This window comes from Saccopteryx leptura, chromosome 2 (assembly GCF_036850995.1).
Source record: "Saccopteryx leptura isolate mSacLep1 chromosome 2, mSacLep1_pri_phased_curated, whole genome shotgun sequence".
In the NCBI taxonomy this organism is placed as follows: Eukaryota; Metazoa; Chordata; class Mammalia; order Chiroptera; family Emballonuridae; genus Saccopteryx; species Saccopteryx leptura.
In genome coordinates this window covers 357,344,222-357,366,340 of record NC_089504.1, presented here as the reverse complement: position 1 = coordinate 357,366,340, position 22,119 = coordinate 357,344,222, and the positions used below count along the sequence as shown (strand labels likewise).

General features: G+C 42.2%; 1 protein-coding gene and 1 non-coding gene across 4 annotated transcripts in view; one reads left to right on the top strand and one right to left on the bottom strand.

The window, feature by feature from the left end:
• RAD51C (RAD51 paralog C) overlaps window positions 1-22,119 on the bottom strand; it is a 187,064-nt gene that overhangs the window by 136,708 nt on the left and 28,237 nt on the right. For 2 of the 3 annotated variants that reach the window (XM_066364684.1, XM_066364685.1), the window contains exon 10: window positions 20,751-21,840. The gene's annotated coding sequence lies outside the window, so the exon portion shown is untranslated. Of the gene's footprint in view, window positions 1-20,750; window positions 21,841-22,119 lie in introns of those variants that run through there. The other variant, XR_010748947.1, reaches the window with a different exon arrangement.
• Window positions 15,058-15,220, top strand: LOC136396241 (U1 spliceosomal RNA). Its single transcript, XR_010749633.1, has one exon. It is a non-coding gene; the product is annotated as a U1 spliceosomal RNA (small nuclear RNA).

The following is a 22,119-nucleotide window of genomic DNA, read 5'->3' as shown; positions in this document are numbered from 1 at the left end:
CTAAATCCTTGACCTGATACTGTTGTTTCAAGATTAAGTGGGTTGAGCTCACTAATGTACATTATGGCATCATGTAAAATAGATGTCCATTCTCTCTCCCAGCTTGAAATTAAATAGTACCTGACAGAAAGTGTATAGTGAGCACATGAGCCCTCTATAACTATTTATTTTTGTCTCAAAAGTAAATGGAAAGACCCAATAAATAAGTCTGTTTCCAGACAAGCTAAATGTATTTATATGTATTTTGTTTAAAATATCACCAGTGTAGAGCAACTTCTCTATGAGATGACAAGAAAGTCTTTAAACTACTCATTTGTCTTTGTTTTCAATCTACTGTTCATTTCCATTTCAGAATGTCTAGAAAAGACTGACAAACTTGTAAGACTGCAAACTTAAATGTCCACAATTTTACATCCCAACAATTATTTTTTAACTGACAGGTTTATTTTATTTTCTTAAAATTTGTTGATTTTAGAGGAAGGGAAAGAGACAGAATAATCTGTTGGTTTTTTAAAGATTTTATTTATTGATTTTAGAGAGAGGGAAAGGCAAGGGCGGGAAGTGGGAAGCATCAACTTGTAGTTGCTTCTCATATGTGTCTTGACCAGATAAGCCTGGGGTTTCAAACTGGCGACCTCAGCATTCCAGGTTGATGCTTTATCCACTGCGCCACCGCAGGTCAGGTGATCTGTTTCTGTATGTGGCCTGATAGGAATCAAACAAGCAACAGGAGGATGCGGTAACCAACCCAGCTATCCAGCCAAGGCCAATAATTATTTAATATCTAAGAATTTGACAGGATGACATTTAGTTCAAGAGTACATAGCTTTCAACTGTAACAATTCATATCAAGCTACACCTTCCTACTTTGTAGGGTGCTTGCCTTCCTCATCTAGGTGACATTTATTTGTGACATTAATTTATGACTCAACCCACATATTAAAGGGAAGTGTTATATGTTGGGGAAACATCACTGCTAAGAATGAAAGAAAAAGCCCACACCTCTATATTACAATAAATGAGAGGTGGGTTTGCTTATCTTAATAAAGATATTACTTCACAAAAGATCAATTCTAGTGCATCCATTTGACAGGGTAGCTTTGCCAGAAGGTTGCTGACAGCAGTGCTGGGATCTCAGAGCAGCTGTGTAGGATGATTTTGCCATTGTCAAGAAGTCTTTTTAGTCATTATTTTGCCATGCTTTACTTTCTTTTTGAGTTTCTTTCTTCTTACACTTCCCTCATTCCTTTCTTACTATTTAAACATTGGGTTTTGAAAAGCATATGTTGTCAAGGGTATTTAAATGTTTTGAGATTTTTTTTTCTCCTAAGAGTTGTTCTCTCTCTAACCCTTAGCTCTTTGAAGAAAATGCACTATGTCCTTTCAGGAGCATTTATGGTTATGATGATATTTTTAAGTTTAAAAAGAATTATGTCTGTTTTTTATCATAATACCCAGCAATTCCTTTCCCAGATATTTACACACAAGAAATGAAAATATGGCCTGACCGGTGGTGGTGCAGTGGAGAGAGTGTCCATCTGGGATGCTGAGGCCCCAGGTTAGAAACCTCAAGGTCACTGGCTTGAGCATGAACTCATCCAGTTTGAGCTTGCCAGATTGAGTGCAGGTCACCAGCTTGAGCACAGGATCATTGACATGATCCCAAGGTCGCTGGCTTGAGCCCAAGGTCACTGGCTTGAGCTTGAGCCCAAGGTCACTGGCTTGAGCAAGGGGTCACTAGCTCAGCTTGAGCCCCCTGATCAAGGCACAGATGAGAAGCAATCAATAAACAGCTAAAGTGATACAACTATGACTTTATGCTTCTCATCTCTCTCTCTCTTCCTGTCTGTCTCTCTTTCTTAAGAAAAAATGAAAACATGTCCACCAAACATATGCACACTGCAAACCTCTTGTATCAATACATAATGTTTATATTAGCTTTGTTCATAATAGCTCAAAGTTGGAAATAATTCAGATGTTCATCACTAGGTGAATGGATGAATAAATTGTGGTATATTCATACAATAGAATACTACTTAGCAATAAAAAGAAAAAAATCAACCACTGCCTGACTTGTGGCACAGTGGATAAAGTGCTGACCCGGAACACTAAGGTTGACACTTTGAAACCCCAGGATTGCCTGATCAAGGCACATACTAGAAGCAACTACGAGTTGATGCTTCCCACTCCTCCCCCTTGCCTTTCTCTCTCTCTTTCCTCTCTCTAAAATCAATAAATAAAATCTTTAAGCCTGACCAGGCGGTGGCGCAGTGGATAGAGCATCAGACTGGGATGCAGAGGACCCAGGTTCGAGACCCTAAGGTTGCCAGCTTGAGCGCGGGCTCATCTGGTTTGAGCAAAGCTCACCAGCTTGGACCCAAGGTCACTGGCTGAAGCAAGGGGTTACTCGGTTTGCTGAAGGCCCGCGGTCAAGGCACATATGAGAAAGCAATCAATGAACAACTAAGGTGTCGCAATACAAAACGAAAAACTAATGATTGATGCTTCTCATCTCTCCGGTCCTGTTTGTCTATTCTTCTCTCTGACTCTCTCTCTGTCTCCGTAAAAAAAAAAAAAAAAAAATCTTTAATAAAGATTAACTGATAAACACAACATGGATGAATCTGAAAAACATGCCAAGTTAAAAAAAAATAACAACTCAGGCATAAAAGAGTACATATTCTCTGATTCCACTCTAGTACAGGCAAAACCTATAGTGACAAAAAGCAGATTAGTGGTTGCCTGGGACTGAGGTGGGGGTGGAAGATTCATGGCAAAAGAGTAAGAGGAAATTCTGTGGGGTAATTATAATATTCTATATTTTGATGGGGCAGTTATATAGGTATTCATTTGTCAAAAATTATCAAAGTGTACATTTTAATTAAGTGTATTATATGGAAATTATACCTCAATAAAGGTTTCTTTCGAAGTTAAAAATAATTGATTACGTTGTTACTCCTCATCCTTTTTGCTTTCACATCCATTCCTCCTCCTTTGTTCTGCTCTGTATTTTGGGAGGACAGACCTTTTCAGGCTGTGTTGACCATGTTCCTTGACAGTTGACCTGCAACTGAGATTTTCCCAAGGGGAGATATTGGCAGGAAAGGGGAAGGTGGAGGGAAAGGAGAAAGATCAGGGAACTTGTTCCCTGGCCCCTACCTCAGTCCTCATGCCTGCTGGATTTCCTTTGTAGTTTTGCTTGCCCTGATCATGTCCACTGATTCCAGCTTTTGCCTGTAACAGCACTCCCTGAGCTCTAGAAATATCATCTTCTTCCATTTGTCTATAAGCCTAGAAGTGGTAGCGGCTTCTAGCTTCCTAATTTTGCCTGCTATGGACTGAATATTTTTGTTCTCCAAAGATTCATATGTTGAAATCCTAACCCCCAAAGTGATGGTATTAGGAGGTGGGGCCTGTGGGATGCAATTAGGTCATGAGGGTGGAACTCTCAGGAATAGGATTGAATACCCTTAAAAAATGGTCCAAGACAGACCCCTCTCTTCTTCCGCCCTTCTTTTTACTATGTCTTCATATGTTCTCTGTGAGGACAAGACACTGGATCAGCCAGAGCCTTGATCTTGGACCTCCAATCCTCCTGAACTGTAAGAAATATATTTGTGTTGTTTATAAGCCGCCCAATTGATGGTATTTTTGTTATAGCAGCCCAAACCAACTAAGAATGCTGACTCACCTTCCCTTTTGACTTTTTAGCTCATCTATCACTTGTGTAACCTAGTCCCTAAGTTTTCTTAGCTGGATCTCAATTGATATTTATAATAGCAAATAATACTGTAAAGCACTATTAAATGGGTTAATCTATAAAAGAACCATAAACAGATTAAGCTGACATTAAAGCAAGTTTAGGTCTTCTTCAAAGGTGCCACTGAAACATTGGGTTTACTTGAAATTAGGAGTAAAAAATTTCCTAAGTTAAAGTTATGAATAGGTTGCCAGGGTCCCAAAGGGAGGCAAGAGAGGATGAATAAGTGGAACACAGGGTTTTTAGGGAAGCAAAATCTATTCTGTATAAGATAATGGATATTTATCAATAGACATTTGTCAAAATCCACAGGATGTACAACACAAAGAGTGAACCCTAATGTAAACTATGTACAGTGCTTAGTTAATAGTAATGTACCTCACTAATTCAAGATGTTAATAATTGGGGGGGGCTGACCTGTGGTGGCACAGTGGATTAAATGTCAACCTGGAATGCTGAGGTCGCAGGTTCAAAACCCTGGGCTTGCGTAATCAAGGTACATAAGGAAGTTGATGCTTCCTGCTCCTCTCCCCCTTCTCTCTCTCTCTCTCTCTCTCTCTCTGTCTCTCTTCTCTAAAATGAATAAATAAAAATAATTTTAAAAAATAATTAGGGGAAAATAATAATTAGGTAAACTATAGTGGGGGATGGAAGAGGACATTATATGGGAACTCTGTCCTTTCAATCTTTTGTTTGAAGATGTAAAATTGCTTTAAATATAAATTGTACCAAGTTTTTAAACCTAAAATATTTTATATATGTTTGACAATTGGTGTTTGTAGCTTTAAAAAATGTGTTAACTTCCCAATTTATCTCCAGTTAATATTTTGTGTATTCTAAAGTATGCCTGTTTTATCTTTTTATGGGCAAAAAATAGAAAATTATTTCTCAAAAAAAAGCCTCAATTTTGTTATTGCTAATTGTAAAAAAAATTTGATTTGAAGCTGACACCACATCTCAAATTATAAAACATTTTGTGTACATAAAATATTGGCATTTTATATTTTTGATAAAGTATAATAACAATAAAGTATGTATATATGTGTGTGTGTATCTCAGTCCCGGGTTCGATTCCCGGCCAGGGCACACAAGAGAGGCGCCCATTTGCTTCTCCACCCCTCTCCCTCTCCTTCCTCTCTGTCTCTCTCTTTCCCTCCTGCAGCCAAGGCTCCATTGGAGCAAAAGATGGCCCAGGCGCTGGGGATGGCTCCTTGGCCTCTGCCTGAGGCTCTAGAATGGCTTTGGATGCAACAGAGCGGCGCCCCAGAGGGGCAGAACATCGCCCCCTGGTGGGCTTGCTGGGTGGATCCCGGTCGGGCGCATGCAGGAGTCTGTCCGACTGCCTCCCTGTTTCCAGCTTCGGAAAAATGAAAAAAAAAATTTTTTTATTTATTCATTATAGAGAGGGGAGAGAGAGAGAAGGGGGGAGGAGCAGGAAACATCAACTCCCATATGTGCCTTGACCAGGCAAGCCCAGGGGTTTTTTTGTTTTTGTTTTTTAATATTTATTTATTTCAGAGACAGCGCAAGAATCAGAGAGAGGAATAGATAGGGACAGACAGACAGGAACGGAGAGAGATGAGAAGCATCAATCATCAGTTTTTTGTTTCGACACCTTAGTTGTTCATTGATTGCTTTCTCATATGTGCCTTGACCGTGGGCCTTCAGCAGACTGAGTAACCCCTTGCTGGAGTCAGCGACCTTGGATCCAAGCTGGTGAGCTTTTTGCTCACACCAGATGAGCCCGCGCTCAAGTTGGCAACCTCGGGGTCTCAAACCTGGGTCCTCTCGCATCCCAGTCCGACGCTCTATCCACTGCGCCACCACTTAGTCAGGCAAGCCCAGGGTTTTGAACCAGCAACCTCAGCGTTTCCAGGTTGATGCTTTATCCACTGCGCCACCACAGATCAGGCAGTAGTTTTTACTTTAAAAAACAAAAAAAGTGCTTTATGGTGGTAAAAAAAAACCAAACTCCATTTATTATTATCATCTAATTTTTAATTCTCTTTATATATAGACTTAGAATAAATACATGCAAGAATTGAGAGTGTATTGATCATGTTCTATTTCAGTTAGCAGATGCCCCTCCCCACTCTGGAGCATTCATCAAAAAATCTAACTAGTTTTTTAAATGAAAATTAAGGAACTAAATACGAAAACTCACAAAGATAGCTTCTGTGCTCAGATAGTTACTGAACACTTTATTCTTCAAGTGTGACGCTGATGGAATTGAGCCAAAATGACATTTGTGACTAGAAGGGAAGATGAAAATGATTCCATTAACCTAGAGTGCTGCAGCATATGGTAATCATGGGTGGTAGAATGGCTGTGTTGGACAAGGTTAGAAGTAAGCCATGTGGCACAGACATTATCAATTACTGCACATGGTAAGCATGCTGACACAATGTATCTTCTCCAGAAAGGAAATGATTTGGGCATATGAAGTGGTTTGCTGTCCTATGAAAGAGTGATCTACAAATGACATATCTGGCACCAATCTGGCACACGTGGTTTCCAGTAATTCTGCAAGTTGAGGACTATTAAGGTTTGATGAATCTCCATATTCCTAAATATCAGTACAATAAATTACAGTTAATTGCACAAAGGCAGCAAAGCAAAAGATCTGTGCAAAATAAGCTTGAGTCCTTCACATATAAAATTATTTTTCAAATATCTTTAAAAATTGTCACATAAAATTCTGAAGCTTTTGTACCTGTAAATACATGTTAGTAATTTCATGATTCTTTAAGGTACAAAGTCTATGGACATGGGCAAAAGTTCAACATTAGATCTGAGCTATACTGGAAGATGGAGTTACAAAAATTTGTTCCAAGTACTGGTAAAAAATGAATTTGAAAGAAAATGATGAAGTATTTTGAGAAAATTTGGTATATAAACATTCTTTCAGGTGAGTGCAGGGTAGATTGAAGAGAGATTGAAGGCTGAAAGATCAGTTGGGCAATGGACATAATAAGGATGGAAGAGAATGGCGTCGGGGGATGAACATGAACAGTAGGAGCTAAAAGACGCTATAAAGACCTGAAATTCTAAGGCAGTAATTTTCCGATGGCTTTAGGCGACCCCTGTGTTTTGGTCGTTCGACCCCTGCTGGGGTCGCGACCCACAGATTGAGAATCGCTGTTCTAAGGCATCTGAAGACACAACTTGGGGAGAGCCGGAAACCCACCTGGAGAGACTCCAAAGTGGCTGTTCTGGCTATTACTACCTCAAAACATAGTGGCGGCCCTGGCCGGTTGGCTCAGCGGTAGAGCGTCGGCCTGGTGTGCGGGGGACCCGGGTTCGATTCCCGGCCAGGGCACATAGGAGAAGCGCCCATTTGCTTCTCCACCCCCTCCTCCTTCCTCTCTGTCTCTCTCTTCCCCTCCCGCAGCCGAGGCTCCATTGGAGCAAAGATGGCCCGGACGCTGGGGATGGCTCCTTGGCCTCTGCCCCAGGCGCTAGAGTGGCTCTGGTCACGACAGAGCGACGCCCCAGAGGGGCAGAGCATCGCCCCCTGGTGGGCAGAGCATCGCCCCTGGTGGGCGTGCCGGGTGGATCCCGGTTGGGCGCATGCGGGAGTCTGTCTGACTGTCTCTCCCTGTTTCTAGCTTCAGGGAAAAAAAAACAACAAAAAAACATAGTGGCTAAAATTAAAACCATTGTACTGCATTTTATAGCTCTGTTGGTTGACTGCTCAGCTAGGTGTTTCTCATGAAGTTGTACCCAGTTGGTTGTGGATAAATTCATGAGGACTCAAATGGGCTAGATATCCAAAATGACTCAATCATATTATACTTTTTCATTTATATGTTTAAAAAATTGAGTGGAAATAAAGACTAGTATGTAAATTGTTTGCAAGACACTGTGTTGCGAAACGGGAAACTAAAGCTGGCTGTTGACTGGGATCTCAGCTTGGGCTTTCATTGTAATGACTGCACATAAAGATTCCAACGTTGCCCTGGCTGGTTGGCTCAGTGGTAGAGTGTCGGCCTGGCGTGCAGGGGTCCCGGGTTTGATTCCTGGCCAGGGCACACAGGAGAAGCGCCCATCTGCTTCTCCACCCCTCCCCCTCTCCTTCCTCTCTGTCTCTCTCTTCCCCTCCCGCAGCCAAAGGCTCCATTGGAGCAAAGATGGCCCGGGCGCTGGGGATGGCTCCTTGGCCTCTGCCCCAGGCGCTAGAGTGGCTCTGGTCGCGACAGAGCGACGCCCCGGAGGGGCAGAGCATCGCCCCCTGGTGGGCAGAGCATCACCCCCTGGTGGGCGTGCTGGGTGGATCCCAGTAGGGCGCATGCGGGAGTCGTTGTTGTTTATTTTTTTTACAGAGAGTGAGTCAGAGAGAGTGATAGACAGGGACGGAGAGAGATGAGAAGCATCAATCATTAGGTTTTCGTTGCACATTGCGACACCTTAGTTGTTCATTGATTGCTTTCTCATATGTGCCTTGACCGTGGGCCTTCAGCAGACCGAGTAACACCTTGCTGGGGCCAGTGACCTTGGGTTCAAGCTGGTGGGCTTTTTGCTCAAACCAGATGAGCCCGCGCTCAAGCTGGTGACCTTGGGGTCTCAAACCTGGGTCCTCTGCATCCCAGTCTGACGCTCTACCCACTGCGTCACCTCCTGGTTAGGCGCATGCGGGAGTCTGTCTGACTGTCTCTCTCTGTTTCCAGCTTCGGAAAAATACAAAAAAAAAAAAAAAAAGATTCCAACGTGGTGGCCTTAGAGTAGTCAGACTTCTTACATGGTGGCTTAGGTTGCCAAGAGTGAGTGTTCCAATGAATAACGCAGGAGGAGTATAGCATTACTTCTGCAGTATTCTATAGGTCCAGGCTGTAATAAACCCATTCAGATTCAAAAGCAGGGAACATAATACACCCCACCTCCTGGTGGAAGAAGTGCCAAAAAAATCATTTTAAGGCCCTGGCCAGTTTGCTCAGTGGTAGAGCGTCGGCCTCGTGTGCAGGAGTCCCAGGTTCGATTCCCAGCCAGGGCACACAGAAGCCCCCATCTGCTTCTCCACCCCTCCCCCTCTCTTTCATCTCTGTCTCTTTCTTCCCTTCCCACTGCTGGAGCTCCATTGGAGCAAAATTGGCCCGGGCACTGAGGATGGCTCCATGGCCTCTGCCTCAGGCACTAGAATGGCTCTGGTCGCAACAGAGCAACGCCCCAGATGGGCAGAGCATCGCCCCTGGTGGGCATGCCGGGTAGATCCCGGTCGGGCGCATGTGGGAATCTGCCTCCCTGTTTCCAACTTCAGAAAAATACCAAAAAAAACCCAAAAAAAACATTTTAAAATTACCATAGTGACATTTACCTGCATGAATTTATGACAAAGTTTAGCAACTTGAACCTAGAGGCTCAGAAGTTTGAGTGTCCCAAACTTAATTAAACAGAGGGATACTACTACACTGACAGATCTCATAAGAAACTGATGTAGCCCTGGACAGTTGGCTCAGTGGTAGAGCGTCGGCCTGGCGTGCAGGAGTCCGGGTTCGATTCCTGGCCAGGGCACACAGGAGAAGCGCCCATCTGCTTCTCCACCCCTCCCCCTCTCCTTCCTCTCTGTCTCTCTCTTCCCCTCCTGCAGCCAAGGCTCCATTGGAGCCAAGATGGCCCGGGCGCTGGGGATGGCTCCTTGGCCTCTGCCCCAGGCGCCGGAGTGGCTCTGGTAGCAACAGAGCGACGCCCGGGAGGGGCAGAGCATCGCACCCTGGTGGGCAGAGCATTGCCCCCTGGTGGGCGTGCCGGGTGGATCCCGGTCGGGCGCATGCGGGAGTCTGTCTGACTGACTCTCCCCGTTTACAGCTTCAGAAAAATACAAAAATAAATAAATAAATAAATAAATAAAATCATCATCAAAGGGTAAATAAAATAACTTAAAAAAAACAAAAAAGAAACTGATGTATATTAAAAAAAATACACACCCTTATGATAACATAAGAATTTAGAATGAGAACTGTTACTTCATTTGGGCTGTAACTAAAGCACCTGGCTGTCACAGGTTTATAATTGATGTGCAAGAAATCAGATGAATTTTTTATTCCAATATATAATAGCATCCAACTGATGCCTGATGCAATCATTTCCACACTAAGAATCAGTTATCAGGACCAATCTAAGAATAACCCTCCTGCCTGACCAAGCAGTGGCATGGTTGGTAGAGCATTGGACTGGGATACAGGGGACCCAGGTTCAAAACCCAGAGGTTGCCAGCTTGAGCATGAGATCATAAATATGACCCCATGGTCGCTTGCTTGAGCCCAAATGTCACTGGCTTGAAGCCCAAGGTCGCTGGCTTGAGCAAGGGGTCACTCACTCTGCTGTAGTCCCGTCCCCCCATCAAGACACATGTGAGAAAGCAATCAATGGACAACTAAGGAGACGCAACCAAGAATTGATGATTCTCATCTCTTTCCCTTCCTGTCTGTCCCTATCTGTCGCTCGCTCTGTCTCAAAAGAATAATCCTCCTCCCCTTGAACAGGGTACATCAAAATATGCTCCATCTGACCCTCCTTTTTCTGCATACGGTATTGTTTACCAAAACTTATTAATACATTTTAAGGGTATAGCCCCATGCTCTATTTTCTCAGGTTACAGTGCCTAACCTTAACATGATTTATGTTGTGGGCCAAATAATTCTTTGTCATAAGGGGCTGTAACGTGCATGTTAGAATGTTTAGCAGCATACCTGATCTTTGCCCACTACATGCCAGTGGCACCAGCCCTACAGGTGTGATGATCAAAATATCTCCAAATTACCAATGTCCCCTGGGAGGCAAAATCTTCCCAAATCGAGAACGACTTCATTAATATAATTAAGAGCAAGAGCATGGGCTCTGGAGTTAGACGTATCCTGAATTCCCGATAGGCTGTTTCCTAGAAGTATGACTTTGAGAAAATCATAAACTGTGATGTGCATTCCTTGTTTGTGGTGCCCAGCAGCTATACTGCTTTCCTAGCAGCATCAGTCTCGCTGGGGGAACTACCTTTCCTCTGTTGTATAGAGTTTTCGCAGGTGTTAAAATCAGATTCCTGGCCTCTTCTTACATAAGCCGAAGATAACGCTACCAATTTCTCCCAGATGCTATCACATCCTGGGGTCAATAAAATATTTCCTCCCCAGGATTTGAATCCTGAGCAAGACATAAGAAAAGAAGGGTGATAGTTCAATGGGCTCCCATCAAAAAGACCATTCCTTTGGTCTGGGCTGTCTGGCGCTCTAGAACTATCTAGGTCATACCATTTCCAAACTGGCTCCTTAGCCTTCCTATTGTTTCTGTAAGTTTTTTTTACTTTTTAAAATTGATTTTAATTTATTATGTTTACATAGATTCTAGTGTTGCCCCGAATGCATCCCCCCTCCACTGTATTCCCCTCAACATCTCCCTTGCCCTCCTCCTGACAGCGCCCTCCCCCCTTCCCTTCAGGTTTATCCCATCCTATCATCCCCTTTCCCTCTGTCCTCTTTTCCTCTGGTCCCTTTGACCCCTCCTCTGTCTCAATTCCGTTCCTCAGTTCACATTGTTCATTGGATTCCTCAAATGAGTAAGGTCATATGATATTTTTCTTTTTCTGCATGGCTTATTTCACTTAACATAATAGTTTCCAGGTCCATCCATATTGTTGCAGAAGGTAAGATTTCCTTCTTTTTCATGGCCCCATAGTATTCCATTGTATATATGTACCCCCGCTTTTTAATCCACTTGTCCACTGATGGACACTTGAGCTGTTGACAGATCTTCGCTATGGTGAACAATGCTGCCATAAACATGGGGGTGCATTTCTCCTTTTGAAACAGTGCTATGATATTCTTGGGGTATATTCCTAAAAGTGGGATATCTGGGTCAAAAGGCAGTTCAATTTTTAATTTTTGAGAAATCTGCATACTGTTTTCCACAGTGGCTGCACCAGTCTGCATTCCCACCAGCAGTGCAGAAGGGTCCCCTTTTCTCCACATCTTCACCAGCGCTTATTCTGTGTTGTTTGGTTGATGAGCGCCATTCTGACTGGTGTGAGGTGGTATCTCATTGTGGTTTTAATTTGCATTTCTCTAATGATTATTGATGTTGAGCATTTTTTCATATGCCTATGGGCCATCTGTATGTCCTCTTTGGAGACGTGTCTATTCATTTCTTTTGCCCATTTTTTTATTGGTTTATCTTTTTTTTAAATTATTTATTTATTTATTCATTCATTTTAGAGAGGAGAGAGAGAGAGAAAGAGAGAGAGAGAGAAGGGAGGAGGAGCTGGAAGCATCAACTCCCATATGTGCCTTGACCAGGCAAGCCCAGGGTTTCGAACCGGCGACCTCAGCATTCCAGGTCGACGCTTTATCCATTGCGTCACCACAGGTCAGGAGTATTGTTTATCTTCCTGGTGTTGAGTTTTACAAGTTCTTTACAAATTTTGGTTATTAACTCCTTATCAGACGTATTGTCGAATATGTTCTCCCATTGTGTAGTTTGTCTTTTTATTCTGTTCTTATTGTCTTTAGCTGTGCAAAAGTTTTTTAGTTTGATATAGTCCCATTTGTTTATTCTGTCTTTTATTTCACTTGCCCGTGGAGATAAATCAGCAAATATATTGCTGCGAGAGATGTCAGAGAGCTTACTGCCTATGTTTTCTTCTAAGATGTTTCACAGCATACATTTAAGTCTTTTATCCATTGGAAAAGAAGTTTATTTTTGTGAATGGTGTAAGTTGGTGGTCTCTTTTCATTTTTTTGCAGGTAGCTGTCCAATTTTCCCAACACCATTTGTTAAAGAGGTTGTCTTTACTCCATTGTATGCTTTTACCTCCTTTGTCAAATATCGGTTGTCCATAAAGCTGTGGGTTTATTTCCGGGTTCTCTGTTCTGTTCCATTGATCTATATGCCTGTCCTTATGCCAGTACCAGGCTGTTTTGAGTACAATGGCCTTGTAGTATAACTTGATATCAGGAAATGTGATACCTCCCACTTTATTCTTCCTTTTCAGGATTGCTGAGGATATTCGTGTTCTTTTTTGGTTCCATATAAATTTTTGGAATATGTGTTCTATATCTTTGAAGTATGTCATTGGTATTTTAATTGGTATTGCATTGAATTTATAAATTGCTTGGGTAATAGACATTTTAATGATGTTTATTCTTCCTAACCATGAGCATGATATATACTTCCACTTGTTTGTATCTTCCTTGATTTCTTTCATCAATGTTTTATAATTTTCTGAGTATAAGTCTTTAATCTCCTTGGTTAAGTTTACTCCTAGGTACTTTATTTTTGGGTTGCAATAGTGAAAGGGATTGTTTCCTTAATTTCTGACAGTTCATTGTTGGTGTATAAAAATGCCTCTGGTTTTTTGTTTGTTTGTTTGTTTGTTTTTACAGAGACAGAGAGTGAGTCAGAGAGAGAAATAGACAGGAACAGACAGACAGGAACAGAGAGAGATGAGAAGCATCAATCATTAGTTTTTCATTGCGCATTGCAACACCTTAGTTGTTCATTGATTGCTTTCTCATATGTGCCTTGACCATGGGCCTTCAGCAAACCAAGTAGCCCCTTGTTGGAGCCAGCGACCTTGGGTCCAAGCTGGTGGGCTTTTGCTCAAACCAGATGAGCCCACGCTCAAGCTGGCGACCTCGGGGTCTCAAACCTAGGTCCTCTGCATCCCAGTCCGACGCTCTTTCCACTGCACCACCGCCTGGTCAGACAAAAAATGCCTCTGATTTCTGAGTATTAATTTTATATCCTGCCACCTTGCTGAAGTCATCTATCAGGCCCAGTAGTTCTTTGACTGAGACTTTAGGGTTTTCTATATACAATATCATATCATCTGCAAATAATGATAGTTTTACTTCTTCTTTTTCAATTTGGATGCCTTTTATTTCTTCTTCTTGTCTGATTGCTGTGGCTAGAACTCCAGGACTATGTTGAATAAGAGTGGTGAAAGGAGGAACCCCTGCCTTGTTCCTGATGTTTAAGGAGATTGCTTTTAATTTTTGCCCATTATGTATGATGTTGGCTGTGGGTTTGTCATAGATGGTCTTTATGATGTTGAGGTATGTTCCCTGTATTCCCACTTTGCTGAGAGTTTTGATCATGAACGGGTGCTGGATTTTATCAAATGCTTTTTCTGCATCTATTGAAATTATCATGTTTCTGTAAGTTTTTGATATCTTTGCAATATATCCTTTTTGGTATAAATTGCCAGTAAGTTTTCATTATTTATATATAAAGAATCTTCATAGATATAACTAACTTCTCTGAGAATAAAAATACCTACCCTAACAAAATTAATGAATGGGCTACTTATGATAATACTTAAAAGGACTTAGCATTATCTCTGGAATATAGCAATCATGCAATAAGCAAGGGTCTTAAAGATTTCATGTTTAATTCTGAGAACAAACTTATTTTTCTAATCCCCAAGTCCTTAAGAGTACAACTTTCCGGCATTTGAGTGTACCTCTTACAGCATTAATAATTTGGCAACTGATTAAATGTGTAGTTATCATGAGAGTAAGTCTTTGAGAAAGGTTCTGACATTAAGAGAAATGAAGTAAAAAAAAACAACGGTTTGGGAGAAAAGTGGGGTTGGTTTTAAATATGTCAAACATTTGGTAGAACTGTGACATTGTTAATTTAAAGAGTGCAGCGGTGCCTGGCCAGGCGGTGGCGCAGTGGATAGAACGTCGGACTGGGATGCGGAGGACCCAGGTTCGAGACCCCAGGGTCGCCGGCTTGAGCACGGGCTCATCTGGTTTGAGCAAAGCTTGAACCCAAGGTCGCTGGCTTGAGCAAGGGGTTACTCAGTCTGCTAAGGCCCACAGTCAAGGCACATATGGGAAAGCAATCAATGGGCAACTGAGGTGTCACAACGAAAAACTGATGATTGATGCTTCTCATCTCTCTCCATTCCTGTCTGTCCCTATCTATCCCTCTCTCTGACTCTCTGTCTCTGTAAAATAAATAAATAAATAAATAAATAAATAATTTTTAAAAAAGTGTGGCGGTGGTTTGGAGCATGGGTGATAGAGCTTAAAATGCTGATTTGGGTCCTGGCTGGATAGTTCAGGTGGTTAGAGTGTCATCCTGACAAATCGAGGTTGCAGGTTCGATCTTCAGTCAGGGCACATACAAGAATCAACCAATGATGGCATGAATCAGTGAAATCACAAATCAATGTTTCTCTCTTCCGCTTGCTGTTTCTCTCCCTTCTTCTCTTTCTAAAAATCAGTTAAGATTTATTTTTTTAAAGTTGATTTGGTACACAAAAAATGAATTAATATGGCAACTAAAATAAGGAACTACTACAATACATACTTACCCGGCAGGGGAGATACCATGATCATGAATGTGGTTTCCCCAGGGCAAGGCTCACTCATTGCACTCCGAGTGTGCTGACCCCTGCGACTTCCCCAAATGTGGGAAACTCAACTGCATAATTTGTGGTAGTGGGGGACGACTGCGCTTATGCTTTAAAAAAAATAAGGAACTACAGTAATTCTTCCAAGGTTGGAGAGAAAAGTCGACGTCCAAAGGGATTCTTTCATTATAAACAGAAGCCAGTTCTGGCTGATTTAACCAAGAAACAATCTGTGGGAGGGCTATTGAAGTAACTCATTAGTAGAAAGTAATTCATTAGTAGACATAGGGTCACTTCAGCTATCTGGTTAGTAGAAACTACTCTTACCCAGTCATTGCTGGTAGAATGAATGCATTTCTTTTCTTTTTTTTTTTTTTGGCAAGAGAGAGGCAGACAGACGGGAAGAGATGAGAAGCATCAATTCTTCGTTGCGGCTCCTTAGTTGTTCATTGATGTTTTCTCATACGTGCCTTGACCCGGGTGCTGCAGCCAAGCCAGCGACCTTTGGGCTTAAGCCAGCAACCATAGGGTTATGTCTATGTCCCACACTCAAGCCAGTGACTCCACACTCAAGCTGGTGAGCCTACTCTCAAGTTGGATGAGCCCGTGCTTAAGCTGACAACCTTGGGGTTTCAAACCTGGGTCCTAAGCGTCCCAGGCCGATGCTCCATCCACTGCGCCACCACCTGGTCAGGCTAGAACGAATGCATTTCAACCACTTTTTCCCAATCCTAGGTCTTCCACTCAAGTTTCAAGATCCAGGCATATGAGTTCAATTGATTGGACTTCAGCCACCTATGGACCCCTCACTAACAAGAGAACAAGGCACCAACATTGACAGTCCCACTATACTGCATACATTGGAGAATGGGAATCACAACTGTACAAAAGGCAAATGGGAAGCTATTAGCAAAAGGACATGTCTGTTGATTTTCAAAAAAGACCCTATGAATGTACATTCAAGGGGTCTCCAGTTTAGGTAGAGGAGCAGGATGGTCTAGTATCAGGGATGCCAAGGGAGGAGAGTTCCGAAGTGTCAAATATTGCTTAAAGCATATTAGTCAAATCCAAAGGGGACATACAGATGGCCAAGAGACATGAAAAGATGCTTGACATCACTAACATCAGAGAAACGCAAATTAAAATCACAATGAGATTATCACCTCACCCTCATCAGAATGACTATACTCAACAAATCAATGAACAGTACCCCAGTTGGTTAGAGCATTGTCCTGAAGCACAAGGTTGCTGGTTGGATTCCTGGTCAGGACACATACAGGGGCAGATGGACATCCCTCTCTCTCCCCCTTCCTCTAAAACCAGTAAAACAATTAAATAAACAAGTGTTGGCAAGGATGTGGAGAAAAGGGAACCCTCTGGTGGCAATGCAGATTAGTACAGCCACTGTGAAAACAGTATGGAGTTTCCGGAACTGCCTGATGACCGAGTGATTCTACTTCTGAAAATGTATCCAAAAAACCCCAAAACACTGATTCAGAATATATGCACCCCTATGTTCACTGCAGCACTATTTACAATAACCAAGATTTGGAAGCAGGCCATGTCCATCATTGGATGATTGGATAAAAAAGCTGTGGTGCATTTACACAGTGGAATACTACTCGGCCATAAAAAAGTAAATCCTGCTTTTCAGGACAGCATGAATGGATCTAGAGGGTATTATGCTAAGTAAAATAAGCCAGTCAGAGAAAAACAAATACTATATCACTTACTTATGTGCAGACATAATATAAGGAAAATCAACAAAATAAACCCAATATAAACAGACTCACAGAGAACAGACTGACTGCTGTCGGGAGTAGAACTGGAAGGCTGGGTGAGAGGTGAGGGGATTAAGTAACCCCCCAAACAACAAAACCCTCATGGACACAACAGTATGGTTATTACCAGAAGGGAGGGGTGGTGGGAGCAGGTGGAGGAGGGTGAATGGGGGTACATGGTGACAAAAGACTTGCCTTTGAATGGTGAGCACAGTGCAGTGTGATGATGTATTGTAGAATTGTACACTTGAAACCTATGTAATTTTATTGACCAATGTCACCCCAAAAGACTCAATAAAAAAGAACAGTAAGATCAAAGGCCTATAAAACCAATGTTTTAAAAGATTTTATTAACTTTTTTAGAGGAGAGAAAGGGGGTGAGGAGCAGGAAGCATCAAGTTGTAGTAGCAGTTGCTTCTCATATGTGCCTTGACCAGGCAAACCCAGGGACTTGAACCAGTGATCTCAGCGTCCCAGATCAATGCTTTATCCACTGCACCACCACAGGTCAGACAAGACAATCAATTTTATTAAACTTTAGATACATTTTGTTAGAATAGTGAAAACCAGGTTAGAAAAGAAATGCAATAATGAGAAGTCCAGTTTTTATTTTTATTTATTTATTTGTAAAGATTTTATTTATTGATTTTACAGAGAGTGAAAAGAGAGGGGTGGGGGAGTGAGAAGTATCAATTCATAGCTGTTTCACTTTAGTTGTTCATTAAACTGTTTGTTGTGTGTTCCTTGACCCAGCAAGCCCAGGGCTTCGAACCAGAATCCTGAGCATTCCACATTGATGCTTTATCCACTGCACCACCGGCACACCACCACAGGTCAGGCAAGTCCAGTTTTCAGTAAGTTTATAAAGTGCTTCCTTCATCCATAGTATCAGTGTACTTTATCTAGATTAAGCAACTCAAGGCAGCCTTGAAAGCATAGCCAAGTCTTTCAGTTTGGAGCACTGGTACTAAGAGTTTCACTTCCATTTTCACTGTGTGTGTGTGTGTGTGTGTGTAGACACATATACCCAATTTTTTTTTTTAAGTGAAAGGAGGAGAGATTCCCACATGTGCCCTGACCAGGATCCACCTGGCAAACTGTCTATGGCTGATGCTCGAATCAACCGAGCTACTTTTAGCACCTGATGTACACAGACTAACAGCAATCCTCAGTGCCTGGGGTCAACACTCCAACCAATCAAGGCACTGGCTGTGGAAGGGGAAGTGAGAGGGGGGAGAGAACCAGATGTTCACTTCTCTTGTGTGCCATGACGGAGAATTGAACCTGGGACATCCGTACACTGGGCTAACACTCTATCCACTGCGCCAACTGGCCAGGGCTGTATTTTTTTTTCTTTAGTGAGAGAGGGACATGAGAAGCATCAACTCATAGTTGCAGCATTTTAGTTGTTCATTGCTTCTCCCATCCAAATACTAACCAGGCCCGACCCTGCTTAGCTTCCAAGATGATTGCTTTCTCATATGTGCTTTGACTGGGGGGCTTCAGCTGAGCCAGTGACCCCTTTTCAAGCCAGCTACAATGGTATCATGTTGATGACCCCACGTTCAAGCTGGCAATCTCAGGGTTTCGAACCTGGAACCTCAGCATCCCAGGTCAACGCTCTATCCACTGTGCCACCACTGGTCAGGCTTTCATTAGCTATTTGAGAACCAGTTGTGTGCCAGGTATACTGTTCTAGAACTCAGGATATAATAGTGAAGAAGGTCCCTGCTGTCACAGGCCTTACAGTCCAGTGGAAGAGTCAATAAATAATGCCTTCAGATAGTGGTAAATATAGTAAATAACATTAGGGTACTGTACACCAGAGGGAAAGGGGAGTTCAGGGAGGTAGAAGACAGCACAGGGGGATAAATGATGATGAAAGGCTTGACTTGGGGTGGTGAACACACAATACAGTATGCAGATAATGTATTACAGAATTGTACACCTGAAACCTATATTATTTTATTAACCAATATCACTCCAATACATTCCATTTAAAACTTTTAATTAGGGTATTTTGATAGTAGTAGGAGAGGTCAACATTTTGTATGATGGGCAGGGAAGTCCTGTCCAAGGAGGTAATATCTGAGCTCAACCTGAACGAGTAAGCCACGTAAAAATCCAGAAAAGCTTGTACAAAGGTCCTAAAGCAAAGATGAATTTGTGTGGGCTCTCGCCAGGTTGCTAAGTGGTTTGAGTGCTGACCAATATGCCAAGGTTGCAAGTTCAGTCCCCAGTCAGAACACATACAAGAATTAACCAATGGCTTGGTCTATGGTGGCACAGTGGATAAAGCATTGACCTGGAATGCTGAGGTTACTGGTTCAAAACCACAGGCTTGTCTGGTCAAGGCACACCTTAGAAGCAATTACTATGAGTTGATGCTTCCATTCCTATCCTACTTTCTCTCTCTCTCTAAAAAATAAATAATAATAAAGAATAAATGTGTGCCCTGGCCAGTTGGCTCAGCGGTACAGCATCAGCCCGGCATGTGGAAGGTTCAATTCCCAGCCACGACACACAAGAGAAGCGCCCATCTGCTTCTCTACCCTTCCCCCTCTCTTTTCTCTCTGTCTCTCTTTTCCCCTCCCGCAGCCAACGCTCCATTGGAGCAAAGTTGGCCCGGGCGCTGAGGATGGCTCCATGGCCTCTGCGCTAAAATGGCTCCAGTTGCAATGGAACAACGCCATAGATGGGCAGAGCATTGCACCCTGGTGGGCATGCCGGGTGGATCTCTGTCAGGCACATGTGGAAATTTGTCTCTGCCTCTACGCTTCTCACTTCAGAAAAATACAAAAATAAATAAATAAACAAACATGTATACCTGAGGAACAAAGTTCAGTGTGACTGAGCATAGGAATCCAATGAGGTAATGGCATCATGAACATGAAAGGAAGAGAAGCTATATCATAGAGCATCCCCCTGTAAGAAGTCTGGCTTTTATTCTACTTATTTACTTTTTTAGATTTTATTTATTCATTTTTATTAGAGAGAGAGAGGGGAGAGAGAGAGAGAGAGAGATAGAGAAAGAAGGGGGGAGGAGCAGGAAGCATCAACTCCCATATGTGCCTTGACCAGGCAAGCCCAGGGTTTTGAACCGGCGACCTCAGCATTCCAGGTCAACGCTTTATCCACTGTGCCACCATAAGTCAGGCCTGGCTTTTATTCTAAATGCAACAGGAAACCAGTAGGGAGTTGTAAGTAGAGAAGTAACATGAACTAATGTATCTTTTTAAAAAGATCCCTTTGGCCCTGGCCTACAAGCTTAGTTGGTTAGTGCGTTGTCCTGAAATGCCAGGGTTGCAGGTTCCATTCCCGAATCAACCAATGATTGCATAAATGTAAAAAACAAATCGATGTTTCTCTTTCTCTAAAAATGAGCTTTGTGACTAAGAAATAGGGGAGAAAAAAGACTGACTTTTCATTGAATTTAAAATCTTGTGCAAATATTACTTACTAAAAAACAAAAAACAAAGGCAAAAATACTGTTTTTTTTTTTCTCTTAAAGAACTTGTATATTTCCTATTATTAGAGCTAGAAAGTTGTATAATCAATTATGTTTTTTTCTTTGCCTTGGTTTATATGAATTAATACAAATTCTCTTTACTTTGCTATTGGTTTTACTTTTTATCTGTGTTGACTTATTTTGAAAATAGAACATAAATTCCATGAATTCTCAACTTCTGAGAGTACAAAACATTTATATTCTCATAAAATAAGCTACACAAAAAAATCACTATCAGAGTAATGGTGTATTTAAAAACTCACATCTTACTCCACATTCGAGTCAAAGCACAAAAAGGTCTATGTTAATAGTGAACTAAACCTGAAAACAGACAAAGGAATATATTTTGGTCAAAAATCCAAAAACTCCTGTAAACATGTTTTATGCCAAAATCAGTTCTGAGGGAGCAAAATGTTCTGTAAAATTTAACAGTAACAGTAAATTTAGGTACTGATGTTAACTAAAAATACATATTGTGAACAGCCAACCTCTCTTCTGTAACTAAATCTTTTATTTTAAAGCAACAGAACATTTCAATATTGTCACAAAAATGAAAACCCTAATATTGATTTTAAAAATAAAAAATGTGTAAATGTCACTCTTCCCCTATTGCTCATTTAAAGTGAGGAATTACGTCCGTGACCCGCGGTGGCACAGTGCATAAAGCGTCAACCTGCAATGCTGAATCTGAAACCCTGAACTCGCCTGGTCAAGGCACATACGGGAGTCGGTGCTTCTTCCTGCTCTTCCCCCCTTCTCTCTCCCCTCTATAAAAAATGAATAAGTAAAAATCTTTTTTTTTATTTCAGAGACAGAGAGAGAGAGAGAGTCAGAGAGAGGGATAGACAGGGACAGACAGACAGGAATGGAGAGATGAGAAGCATCAATCATTAGTTTTTTTGCGCATTGCAACACCTTAGTTGTTCACTGATTGCTTTTCTCATATGTGCCTTGACCTTGGGCCTTCAGCAGACCGAGTAACCCCTTGGTTGAGCCAGCAACCTTGGGCTCAAGCTGGTGAGCTTTTGCTCAAACCAGATGAGCCTGCACTCAAGCTGGCGGCCTCGGGGTCTCGAACCTGGGTCTTCCGCATCCCAGTCCGACACTCTATCCACTGCACCACTGCCTGGTCAGGCTGAATAAGTAAAAATCTTAAGATGAGTAATAATATCTCTACAAAAGTAGAAATCATAAAATTTTAACCAATGAATTTAGTAATAATCATATAGTCCTCTCATTTTATAAATAAAGGAAAGGCATGAAAAAACAAAGGTGACAAAATTGACATGGCTTATTAATGTTTCAACTGAAATAAAAATGCTGGTCTTCTTCCTGGGCTGGATGGCTAGGTTGATTACAGCATCTTCCTGAAGCACAGAGGTTGCTGGCTTGATCCCCAGTCAGGGCGGCTCCATGTTCCTGTCTCTCTCTTACCCATCCTCTCTTGCTAAAAATAATTAAAAAAAAAATGCAGGTCACCTGACCAGGCAGTGGTGCAATGGATAGAGCATCAGACTGGGACATAGAGGACCCAGGTTCGAGATCCTGAGGTCGCCAGCTTGAGCGCGGGCTCATCTGGCTTTAGCAAAGCTCATCAGCTTGAGCCCAAGGTCACTGGCTCGAGCAAGGGGTCACTCAGTCTGCTATAGCCCCCTGGTCAAGGCACATATGAGAAAGCAATCACCGAACAACTAAGGTGCCAAAATGAAGAATTGATATTTCTCAT